The sequence below is a fragment of the Diplotaxodon limnothrissa genome, linkage group LG14 (genome assembly GCF_057381915.1).
Source record: "Diplotaxodon limnothrissa isolate DT_005_m linkage group LG14, D_limnothrissa_male_GT1.1, whole genome shotgun sequence".
NCBI classification, from domain to species: domain Eukaryota; kingdom Metazoa; phylum Chordata; class Actinopteri; order Cichliformes; family Cichlidae; genus Diplotaxodon; species Diplotaxodon limnothrissa.
Window position 1 is genome coordinate 12729624 of NC_140609.1, and position 13494 is coordinate 12743117.

Consider the following 13494-nt stretch of genomic DNA (forward strand, 5'->3'; position numbering starts at 1 on the left):
TGCTGTATTACCTTTCCTCCTTCTGACCTTACTCTTTATGGCCACTTTTAGCATAAATATAGCATCTGGTTTAGCAAACCTTATAAAGGGAAAATCGATCTGAGGAATGGGAACAAAGCAAAAGTCATCATGAACGTGTCAGTTGAGGCTGTTAATCAGTGGGATACTGCAGGTCACCCTGCTTAAAAGCTGTCCCAATCCCTCTTTACGTGAAGCCTTTGCTTTTATTATATACTTCATATAACATATCATATTTATTTCTAACCACCATGACACCACAAGAGGGAAGCATTAGGCACTGAGATGGTGAAACTGCAACTGATAAAAATGCAGTTCATACATATAATGCAGCAAGCTAATCGATCTGTTGAAATTCACAAACACTTCTGCAGAGTAGATACATTCATTTCATTTTGTAGAATAAAAATATAATTTCCTGCCTTGTTTAGTATCACTATAATAGAAGGACACCGGCGCTAACAGTAAAAGTAAAAGTAAAAGCTATTGATACCAATTATTTTTATACTATATCCTCACTTCACAGTGAGAACCAAAATCTGTTTCTTCTTTCTTTTGTACTAAACATGTTCTCACACTCTGGAGCCATTTTGGTGCAAAGTCAGCAAATTTTATAATTTATAAATTTTTCAATTTTATATTTTATATTCCCCTTGCCATAAGAGCTGGGTAACACCCAAATTTCTCATCTGTGCAGTATTAAAGGTTTATCCTATTCTATTCTAAAACTTTAAAACTGTTTTTATTCTAGTATATAACTTTTATGATCACTGAAATTAAAGTTAATATAGATATAGCTTAAAAATAATTGGACAAATAAGTGCCTGGAGATGTTACCAAAATGGCTCCAGAGTGTGAGAACATGTTTAGTACAAAAGAAAGAAGAAACAGATTTTGATTCTCACTGTGAAGTGAGGATATAGTATAAAAATAATTGGTATCAATAGCTTTTACTCAACAATGAACACATAAGGTGAAGTAAACGTAAATCACAGTCTGATAAAAACCCTTTAATAAAGCACATTCAGTACATGTTCTGAAGCTATTACTCTGGCTCTGTTTGGGGTCATTGTCACGCTACAGAATGAACTTAAGCGATCTGATTATTTTGCATGATAAAAGATCTAATTGTAGTTCTAGTCTCTAGTTTTGACATGCTCTCTGCAAAAAAACCCCCAAAACAACAAAAACTAAAACAGCGGGATGCTTCACCATGCTTCGCTGCCAACATCTGTGCCTAAAGAGTTGTGCACAGTATTGTGTGTTGTATCATCTGTTACCCTTGCTGCAGTGGGTTTTATGAAATTGTCACATTTTCATACAGTGTTGCTGTTCTGTCAAGTAATTACATCTGTATCTCTGCTGCTTTTTTCCCGAGGCAGAGCAGAGAGCAGGCTGGGGTGACAGCTGCAGTGACACTACCCTCCAATCACAGAAAACATACAGCGCCACATGGTGCATATTAGAGCAAAATCATATTTGACAACTGTGAGTTCTCTGCTCTGACATTAAACCATAACCTCTTTCATTAAGTGCTCACAGGGAGCTGCAGGACACTGCTGGTCAGAACAATGCAAACTATGATACAATAATGTCAATGAATTACATTCATTTTCTAGATTTTTTGTCATCCTTTAAAAATAGCTCCATTTTTTTACATGCTAAAATCTACAAATTATACAAATTTCCATCCCCATAAATACAACCTTATCTAAGTAACGCAGTGAGTTTATTTGATCAGTTTGTCCTTGTTAGCATTTACTGCTGGCTTACATTTAGCAGGACTTTAACCAACATATGGTAATCCTATTTCACGCCAGAGAACGATGAGCAGTCTCTTCGTTAAGAGTCTGATCAGCATTCAGTGTTATGTTAGCATGCAGGCTCTGTCCCTCAGAGCCGCCTCACTCCTCTCTCCCCCTCTCTGCTAGAAACAGGCCCTTGTGCTCCCAGCAGTCTCCTCCTGTTTTATTTACATCTTAAGCATTTAAGCTGATGCTTCATCCAGAGCAGTTTAGCGAGAGTAAGCAGTAGGAGGTCAGTGTCTGATTCAAGGACACTATTTACAGGACATATGGTTGCTTCAGGATTGAACCCATAACTTGTCATTTATAGAACAGTCCCTTTAATGTTCGGCCACCTGGCTGCTTTATTTGTGGCTGGGTAATATTGTGTAGAAGCGCTTTTATAAAAAATGTGATGAAAGTACTCTTAAGTCGAGTTGGTGTAAGTTACAGCAGATGCCATGCAGCTGGAAGCTGAGGGTGAAATCTCTTTTGAAGTAGTCTATTTTGGGGGATGATTTTGAGGACTAATCTCACAGCATGCCGAAAATATTTTGACCACAACCATGAAAATGGATGGAGCAGTTAAAAGGAGAGCAGGCCAGCATGGTAGCTCATCTTTGCTGTCTCTACCTTATTTATAGTCCAGAAAAGCAAAATAAAGCATGAGTTTAGCAGCAAAAAATTACAAACAAGCTTGAAAATAAAATTAAACTGAAAAAAATAAGCATACTAATTAAAGTATGACAAATTTAAAGACTGCAGATGTATCCTAAAACACAGTAACAAAGCACAACCCAGGAAACCAGTTGTTTATTGGAAGACAATCTTGGGAGCAAAAATCCAGCTGATCACACTTATGCAATTTAATATATGACATCATATACATCTCAGTACGTTAATAATTTCAGCCTTTAAGGCCTCCTGCATTTCCACTATTGGTACTTTTGTGCATTCCTGATTCAATCCTCCTCTCTCGTTCATGTTCCAACCCTTTGTCCAAAAAAGTGCTTCCTATGTTTGACTAGGTTTTCAGTAGTTATGGCACACAGCAGTTAACCAAATAAATTAACTTAGCGCAAAGAAACTTTGTACCCAACTGCTTACAGTACTTCATGCTACGAGATATATTGCATCTGATGCTACAGAATGCTTGGTGGAAAAATAGCAATAAAAGTCAGAATCCATAAAACATAGAAGTGAGATTTAGCCCAGAGTCCTTGTTGGGGTGATTTGAAAAAAAAAGTACACCAAGTAATATTTTTAGCATATTTTTCTTCAAATTATAAATATTTACAAGGATTTGAATTTTCTGAAAAACATAAGAATCACTTTTCAGGCATTTTTGCTAAACTGTGTAAAATTTTCTCCTGTCACGAGTAGCCATTCCTTAATTTCTAAGTACCATAGACCAGCGGTCCCCAACCCCCGAGCCATGCACTGGTACCGGTCCGTGAGTCGTTTGGTACCGGGCCGCGAGTGTTGAGGTTCAGGTGTGCAATTTATGGTTTACCGGGGGTTTTTTTCTTCGTTTTATCGTTCATATTTATTGTTTTTATCGTTACCTCAGTTCCCCTGTGTCTTTTCCCGTGTGTTATGAACACATTTTAGTTATTTAGGGCCGGTCCGTGGCACAAAATGAATGAAATATTGCAGAAAGACTGATGGAAGATGGAAACTTTTTTTCCCCTTCACATAAGAAAGAACACGCTTTTGGTCGATTAAATGTCTACTAAAACTTAAACACTGTAAAGAAGTGGCACACAGGAATTATGGCAACATCACATTGAAAGTTTGTAAAATTCATATAGAGAAATGGTCCTCATGCTAAACTTTCACCACGTTGAATGTCCATGTTTTTAAAAAAAAACTAACAAAAACAAAAAAACATCAATTGTTTCCAAACCACCTCATCACTCGTCTCCTTAAAGCCATCTATTTTTGAGTCTTATTTCAAAAGCTAAGGAGCCCCCGCATCATTGATTGTCCACTGGCCAAGGTAACGTCAGGTGACAGCTCTTGGAAATAGCCTTTGTAATTGGTCCCAATGAAACTGGCCAGGCGATCACTGCTTCATAGTGTTCTTGATGGTCCACCTCTGCCCCGAGCAGGGCTGCAGGACCAGCAGGTGGCCGGAGTAAACATTAGCCGGCACCACCTCCAGACAGCGTCCAGTAGCCCGATTTATGATCGATTCGTTCTGCAAGGCAGAAGGAGATACAATACTTTGGTTTTAACAGATTTCACAGATGGTCTGTGAACAATGCGTGATGGTGACAGAACAGTATGTAACCAGACCGGGCCTTATGTGAACTGTTGCAACCTCTTTCTTAAACAAATGGCACTAACTTTTTACCTTACATCTATATAAAATAAGTAAGGTCTCCCTATTTCCCTAAGACTTCTACGTCTGCAGGACTCTTCACTGCTTGTCCTGCTGTGTGACAAAGAATCGATGTGGCAGAAGGTCTGCAGCATCACTGTTCAAGCTCTCCTCTTCCCGTGCTACAGGCTGTAACTCTTTAGTTTTTAAAGGTTACCCAAACAGAACTAAAAGACCAACAGAAAATTGACTTACAAAAGGTTTTTCACATTAAAAGAAAAAGAGAATCAATGCCAAAGTAAAAGGTATATTGAGTCGCTTGTTACCCTTTAAGCAGTCTGGGTTTAGTTGTCTTAAGAGGACCCCTTATTTTCTAGCATAAATATAATTTTACAACAGTTATTGTTCATATTAATCATAGCCAAAGTCTCAATTTATGTGCAAATAATCCCCGTTAACCAGACTGCTTTGATTTCAGTAATAGCAGAGATGATATCCTAATATAGTCATCACAAACAGACAGATCTATCTGTGAAGTCCTACTGGCCCCGGTGTTAAAACCTTCTGTTTGTGAGGGTTTTAACACAAAGAAAGGTGGCTTCAACGGAGGTATTCGGAATATAAAGGCGGTTCTGTCAGATAAAGCATGAACTACGGGGCTGCAGCAATGCTGAGTATGAGAGAAATGAAGATTCATGCAAAGCTACTCTCATATTAGAGTCCAAGAGAAAAAAGAATGGACCCAGACATGAGCTCAATAGGTCCCTTTTAAAATCTGACATATAGATACTTTTCCTCTCAACTCTATGCCAGTAAATTTTAGTTTCTCTTATAAACACTCAGTTATATCATTGAAAAAGAGATTTCTTTACACTTCTGACCTGAGAGAAATGCCATGTCTTCTGTTTCACGTTGGTCACCTTTTCACAATTGAGGAGCTGAGGAAAGTTGCTCATCTGATCGTACACCACACAACGAGTGTCCTCACCAGTGCTGCCTAGGGGTCCCAGAAACAGCTGACCTTCTTTAGTGTAGCGTCCTAACTAAGAGGAAAACAGATACGTCACACATACAGTAAACGGAAAGTTACTGAACTGGCTGAGTGAATACTCTTCTCTTTATTAGCTAACGATGAAATAAGTATGTGATGATGTACAAGTTGAAGGTAACCTGGCAGGAATTTTCCTTGATTATGCAAGCTGTTGGGTTTTTTTTTTGCTGCTTTGAACAAGAGGATGGTGTTGTTCCCAATACTGCTGAGAGGCAAAACATGTCTTTGTTCTTCACTGAGTGCTAAACACAAAGATTTTCCTGTACATCACTGCTAATCACAGTGTTGTTTCAGCAGAGTTCTAACCCACATATAGCCCTAACATTTTATATACACCAAATTCTGCAGTTTTCTCAACTTGACAGAAAGAAAAAGCAGAAGTGAGTCAGATTCTTCCCGCTCTGTTTTCTAACCTTTGTGTCTTTCACTTCAGCTTTTTCGTTCAGATTAATAGTAATTTCCACTTTAGCAGTGCAGATAAAACAGTTCCTTTGGTTGCATCTAGCTCTGAGGCTTTGAGTGTGCTGACGATAAAGACTGATTGGGAAATTGTTTATATCGCATTCTGTTCCTAACAAAGCATGAATAGTGGTTGCAATGCCTTGCAAAAGATATAAAGATAAAGCTTTCCATCAACCACCCAGTCAGCCCAGTTTGGGTCTTTTTGCAGAGTAACTGCATCCTGTTTGCAGTACATCATACAAAAGTTAGGTGATTTAACAGCGTTTGGACTCAAAATCTTAAAAAATCCCACTTGTGGTCCCTAGATGTCACTGCTTCTTCTTAAGAACAGAGTATTTATTAAAATGTTTTTCTAGTATCTTTGACCACTACAAGTTACATTCATCTTTTCACAGATATTCATATCGCACTTTATTTTATGCACTTATGTGCTTTATCTGTTTTGCATACACACCTACAGCCAGTCACCATTTAACTTAACGTGCATGTCATCGGACTGTGGGAGGAAGCCGGACTACCTGGAGAGAACCCACGCTAAGACACCATGGGGTCGCTTTTATCTCCGTGGAAGTGCAAGTGTGAAAAACTGGTGGTCTAATAAAAACTGAAGACTTTTTGTTCCATCAAAAGGATAACTTTAAAAAATGCAACTGAAGCATGTCTTGTGAAGAAAGTGTGATGCGGCTGTTCGATTTGTATTGTTGATTGTCATTTATGCTTAGAAATATTTACTTATATATGCTTAGAGTTTTGTAATTAATTGTAGATTGGTAGAGGTTTTGATCCTTGATAGTCTGCAAACTGTGTGTGTATTAGACAGCACTTTGGGAGCATGAGAGGTCATACCGTGTTTTATTGTTTTATGGTAGGATTAACGTAGTTGCGTCTGTTCTAGTCTAGTCTTTGTTTAGATGAACTGCAGGACTTCCTCACCGTGTTATCTAGGATGAACCATCTAGGGTGAGGGGGAGGCTACCCTCTTCCTGACCAAGGATGTTTGACCCTTTGATCAGCAGTCCACACACACACACACACACACACAGACACACACACACACACACACACACACACACACACACACACACACACACACACACACGCACGCAGTAAGGATGGGCGGACATGTCTCAGCCTCCACCACTCTCAGCACTGGAGCCCCCCAGGGGTGTGTTCTGAGCCCCCTGCTGTACTCTTTGTACACATATGACTGTGTGGCCACTACCAGCTCCACCACCATCATCAAGTTTGCTGACGACACCGTCGTGGTGGGCCTGATCTCTGATAACAACGAGACGGCCTACCTGAAGGAGATTAGGAATCTGGAGAACTGGTGCCAGAGGAACAACCTCCTTCTAAACGTCAGTAAGACAAAGGAGCTGATAGTGGACTTCAGCACTAAGCAGGAGAGGAACTACCAGACCCCCGTCATCAACGAGTGCCCAGTGGAGAGAGTGGACAGCTTCAAATACCTCGGAGTTCACATCACGCAGGACCTGTCATGGTCCTGTCACATCAACACCGTGGTGAAAAAGGCCCGTCAGCGTCTCTACCACCTCAGACGCTTGAGAGACTTCCAACTGCCCTCCAAAGTGCTCAGGAACTTTTACTCGTGCACCATAGAGAGCATCCTGGCGGGAAACATCTTAACCTGGTTCGGGAACAGCACCATGCAGGACAGACGAGCTCTACAGAGGGTTGTGCGGTCAGCTGAGCGCACCATCCGCTCCGAGCTCCCTGACCTGCACTCAATCTACAGCAGGCGGTGCTGGACCAAGGCCAGGAAGATCGTGAAGGACCTCAGCCATCCCAACAACAGACTGTTCTCTCTGTTGAGGTCAGGAAAGCGATTCCGCTCCCTGAAGACCAACACAGAGAGACTGAGGAGGAGCTTCTTCCCGCAGGCGATACGGTCTCTCAATCACACCACCACACAGTACTGACCCACACATACAGTTCTTACACACACACTGGACTTTCTGGACTTTGTTTTTGCACAACACTGGTCACTATATTCTTCATTTCCGGTTAATACTTGTACAGCTGCTGTTATTGTGTATATATTTATTTATATTTAGATTTCTTCATACATTCTTATATAGTTCTATACTGTGTATTGGTGTATTTTGTTGTACAGTTATTTTATTTTCAACTTTAATTTATATATTTTATCTTATTCTTCCCAGTTAAATTTACCCTTCATTCTAATTTGTGTTGTACAGTTATTTCATTTTTAACCTTAATTTATATTTTATTCCTTCCTAGTTAAATTTACCCCTTTTTAATTTTTCATATTTATTTCCTACCTTATTCATAGCCTTTCCTTTTTTGTTTTCTTTAGGTCACGAGCAGTTGTCCAAGCATTTCACTACATATCGTACTGTGTATGACTGTGTATGTGACAAATAAAATTTGAATTTGAATTTATTACTCTTTGTGTGTATGTAGACGTCATATGTTAACGAACTTATGCATATTCATGTAACCTCAATAAAAGGACAGTGGTACGGGAGGACGGACGAGAGCAACTGGGGCCAAGCGAAGGAACGGCGATTGTCCGGTTCTCTCCCGTGCACGAGTAACATGAAGCTTGCCTACTTCGTGTCTTGCTTTGCAGTGTAATTATATTGCCTTTAACGTTCCAGCGGATGGGTTCAAGCTACAAACCTATCAGCGGCACTCATTTTTCCAGAATTGAATTGAAATTTTAGCTCCTTTAGCATTTTACCACTGAAGCCTTGACTTTCTGCCTAAAGCACCTGTTTACCACTGTGAGCTAAAAAGAGAGGCCCTTAGGGCTGAAGGGATGAAGAGCTGACACTGGCTGACTCAGGGCTTCAACACAAAAAGTGCAAGACACAATTTTATTCTGACAGCAGAACTCGCTCCTTGGAGGATTTCAGCTGAGCCTGTGATTGAGACACAGCTGCAAATCACATCACCGGAGAAGCTCACTGTATGTTTTCATGAGAAAGCAAAGCAACTGGAAAAAGATGGAGTATACTCTTTAGTATGGTGGTGAGGAAGAGTGTTGTACCTGAGGACCCCACCCATGGCATGGGTGCAGGGTGGCTGTGTGGTTCTCCTTCACACCCTGATCCATACACAGGTGGCTTGCTTTAGAATTGCGGACCTTAAATACACAAAAAAAAAGAGTCAGACTTAATTCATAAAATATGAATATTCCCCAAAATAATTACCGATTAAAAATGTATAAAGGCTAAAAACAAGGATGTGTCAGTGTGGATCAGACAAAGTTCTAAATCTCATTTATTTTCTATTAACAGCTGAGAAGATGTGGATGTACATGCTGTCTGAGTCCCTGCTTTCTTGTTATATTTTGGTCTGTGGAGGAGATACAAGTTTCTTAGGACTTTGTGTAAGTATCATTTATTTAATTTCAGTGGTTTAATTTGTACATCAGATCTTACATCTACAAACTTACTTTTTCCTGTGTCTTTGTCCTTCATGGCTCACCTCACCGTAGAACAGCGTATCGTTGTACCTCCTCATCTCTGGGTAAACGTTGTCTAGGTACCAGTGAAAGCTCTTACATTGCAGACTCTTCCTCAGTGCAACCCTCTGTGATATGTCTCCGTAATCAATACCGTGGTTCTGCAAGAGCAAAGGAAGTTATTATGCCTAAAGTCTCTACATAAATTGTGGAACCAAAAGAAAAACTGTTTGGCTCTGAACATGGACATCTGATAGTCACAAACAGACAAGCATGACTGACAGCATCCTCTCTAAGAGAGGTCTTGGTGCAGAAAAATGCCGTTCTCACCTCCATGGGGATGTTCCAGGCCAGGTAGACATTGGACTTGTACTCATCCATCCAGACCTCTGCCACACGCAGGGCATTAAGGCGTGTGTGGAAAGCTATGTTACTGTGGTAAGGTTTCTTCATTCGTGCAATATGAGCCACTCTGGAGCAAGGCAGCACCTCCATACTGCCTCCACACAGCCACACCTGTGGGTAGTAGGAGTATGAATTAAAGCTCACAATAATATACTGCTGGCTGCTGGGCAGCAGGAAATATAAATAGGCAGATGCACAGTCGCCGCGATGTCCTGATTTATAAAGTCAATTACAGCTAACAGCTGGAGCATAGAGCACCTGGAAGGACGTGTTTTCTTTGTGCTGGAACTAATGAAAGCTAAATCTGTACATTTAGAAGTCCTTCTCGGTTTTTCTTCTTGTTTTCTGTTATATAAAAAATATCTAATTGTTGCTTTTATTCATTTTTTTCTAGCCAACCTTAAGGGGCATCAAGAGGAGCTGAGGTTTTCGGCACTTCAGCACTGGGTTAACTTTTAAGCTCCAACTGTGAGTATACATACATAAATGCATGTTTTTTTACTTATATTGTTTGCTGTGACAACGTATCATCCAGAGCACTCTCCCAGTCAGCGAATACACCATGATGATTCCAGGCATGTCATTAAAGATCAACAAGAAGAGACGGTCAGAAGCACAAGTCATGCTTGAAGATGTGGCCAAAACATCTTCTACAGTTCACCATGCTATTTCCCAGCTTTGATGTAGGACAGCGGGCCAGAACAATAAGACATGAATGCTAGCATAGCCCCAAGAGCTACACAACAACAGAATAAAAAAAGAAGCATAAAAGCAAGCAGTTTACACAATCATAAAAGCATAAGACAACAAGTGAGTTTTGAGTTGGGACTTAAAGAGAGAGATGGAAGAGATATTTCTTAAATCAGGAGGTAGGGAATTCCAGAGTCGTGGAGCAGAGCAGCTGAAAGCCCTGCTCCCCATGGTGGCAAGACGGGGGGAAGGGACGGAGAGAGAAAGGGAAGAAGAAGATCTAAGACATCGAGATGGGGCAGTGATCTGAACCAGATCAGAGAGATATGGAGGAGAGAGATGATGAATAGCCTTAAATGTGTACAAGAGTATTTCTTCTTCCTGACCAAGATTCGTTCCTTTTGTTGCTTCTCATTAACAGAGGTCAAAGAAAGTATAATGATAAAGTGGAGAACTACTGGACATCATTCATTTTTGGTGCTAAAGGTTTAAGAATTAACTGCAGCAGAAGAGCTTCACCTGCTTGTGAAGTGGTTTAGAAAAGAAACCTCAGAGCATGAAGGTTGAATCAATTATCTCCTCATACAAACCACCCAGCAGCTGAGCTGAAAATGATATCAGAATGGCTAGAACAATGTTATGGTGCATCTAGAGCTACTGAAACAGCTCTTAATGCAAAACTTTAAAAAAGAGCTTTTTGACCTAGCAGACTTGCTATTGAAGAAATAGGAAGCTGAACAAGATAACTTCCTCCCAGGATCCTCTCTGGAAACAGCCAGTGGTACTCATCCCTTTTTCCAAAAGCTTCTACACAACCTCAGGAAAAATGGACATGCCCAAATAAGGGCATCATGTAGCTACAATCTCTAAGTTGATCAGTGGTGGAATCCAATGACCTAGCTGTAATCCTTACTTCATTCACAATGATAGCCATCAAAATCAGCAGGTCAAGACTGAGGTATCCTCTGCAGGTTTGGAGAACAAATGTGCAAAGCCAGCAACTGACCAATTAGGAACTATCCCAGCCACAGAAAAACACAGCCCTTAAACAAACACAGAGGCTTCAGAGGAAAACCCCTTGAAGAACAGATGAGAACAGGACATGGTGCTGTGAATTCATTCATGCAGGACTGTGAGTGAGATCAAACCACTGGACCCTGAATTGACCTCTCACTGTTAGGTAGAATTGTTGTGCACATCCACAAGCTTCAAAAGGAGATTAACTGCTCTCATAATGAATAATTTACCCAGAAAGTGGATCTCGGCAGGGTACTCACAGAAGAACTGAGCATCAAAATGGAAAAGAAAGAAGATTTAAGACACGTTAGGCATGGTTGTTGTTGACAGAAGGACTGGTCTGAGTATTTTGGAAACTCCTGATCTACTAGGATATTTCTGTATTACCATCTCTAGGGTTATCCCAAGGGATGGTCCAAAAAAGAGGAAATATCCAATGAGAGACAGTTCTCTGGGTGAAAATATCTTGTTGATACCAGACCCGACCAGAGACTGCTTTGAGCTGACAAGAAGGCAACAGTAAAACAGATAACTTCTTCTTAAAAACCACTTTTGCATTACTTTGAACCGTGAACCTTGAAGAATTTGGGCTAGAGCAGCAGAGGACCATATCAGGTGCTACTCTTGTGAGCTAACAGGAAAGTCTCCACAGTCAGGGGATCTCAATCAGATAGATCACCTTTGGTATATGACGCAATGGGAGATTCCCATCGTGAATGCACAGCTGACAAATCTGCATCAACTGCATGAGGCCATCATGCCACGATCAATCTTTGAGGAATGTTTCCAGTACTTTGTTGAATCTATGCCATGAAGAATTAAAACAGCTCTGAAGGCAAAAGAGTGTCCAACCTAATACTGACAAGGTGTATCTAATAAAGTATCTGCTGAGTGTGTCCAACCCACGAGCCTTCTGCTGTGAACATAATGAAGACATGGATATCCAAGCTATCTGAACCCACGTCAAAGTGATGTGAGCGTAACAGAAACTTCAAACTGACAGGTCGCCAAACAATTGCACAGATGCAACCTATTTCACTCCTGACAAACATTCCTACTGGATAAAAAGTAGGTCCGTCAGTCTTTCTTCACACTGGGAACAATATGAAACATGTTCCATCCACAGATAAGGAGCACTACAAACAGAAAATGGGCACATAGGTTTTAAAGATAACCTATGTGTTTCTGTTACCCAAGGACACGGGTGCTAACCAACAGAGGGTATGCCAAAAAAAAACATTTTACTGCTCTCTGCCACACTCTAAGATAAATAAGCAGTACTATGATTTCATGTAAAAGATGTTGGACAACAACCATGCAAAATTGCCCCATAGAGGTGCTGATATCTACCGCTTAACATTCATTATCCCAAGAATCCTGTTAAAACCCAAACAGTCATTGATTCAAGTGCTTGTTATGAAAGAGTTTCTCTGAATGAGGGCCTTCTCCCTGGACACATCCAAACAATCCTCTTGTAAGGGTTGTAGTGAAATGTAGAAATGTTGTTGTCGCAGGGCAACTCTGGATATGTGTCCCACTGCTTTGTAGTAAAAGAGGAACAGAAAGAAATGTGGTTCTTGAGATGTGACATTGTGGGCTAGATTCATGTCTTTGCTAATACTTCATCTCCAGCAGTTGTAATATATTTATAGGTGCGTTGAAGCTGAATTTTAGCTGTTTTATTGCATCTGTACACGTTTACTTATCTAGACTTAATTTTGGGGGGAATCTTGATATTTTTGATGACAAGATATAAGAACTTTCCATTTCAGATTCAAGTTATGACCAAGTCAACTCAAAGACAAGGCAACCGTTTTTGTCTTTCTAAAAATATTTGATTGTTTAGCTTGCTGGATAAAAGCCAACACACTCGGGTTGTGAAAATGTTTGACGTTATTTTTTCAGGAAAAATCTAATAACCTTGCAGAAAAACAAAAGACTCTCCAATCTCTCAAAATGTACAGAAACAAACTCCAACCTTCCTGCTCTGCTCTACGTGACCTATTTATCTCCATTGCCCTGCTGTGAGCTGCTCACACAGGACTGGTCCTCCAGGACTCTTAATGGGGCCTCATCAGTGGTGCCACGCTACGGTGGCCACTGCTCCACTTAAAACCTACAGGGGTAAAGAGGGAGCAGGAACAAGAGGAAACTGGGTGACACACAAACCCTGATGCCTAGTTCGATGTTCTCCCCTCCGTAGACGTCCATGCCTGAGTCGAGTAGACCGAGTTCTCCAAAGTAGTCCCGATTGGCCACAAAGGAGCATCCAATCATGGCAGGCGTCCTGCAG

At 40.7% G+C, this 13494-nt stretch overlaps 1 pseudogene; it reads right to left on the reverse strand.

Moving 5' to 3' along the window:
• Positions 1 to 3867: 3867 nt before the first annotated feature.
• Positions 3868 to 13494, reverse strand: part of LOC146618530 (polypeptide N-acetylgalactosaminyltransferase 17-like) — a 28444-nt pseudogene continuing 18817 nt past the window's right edge.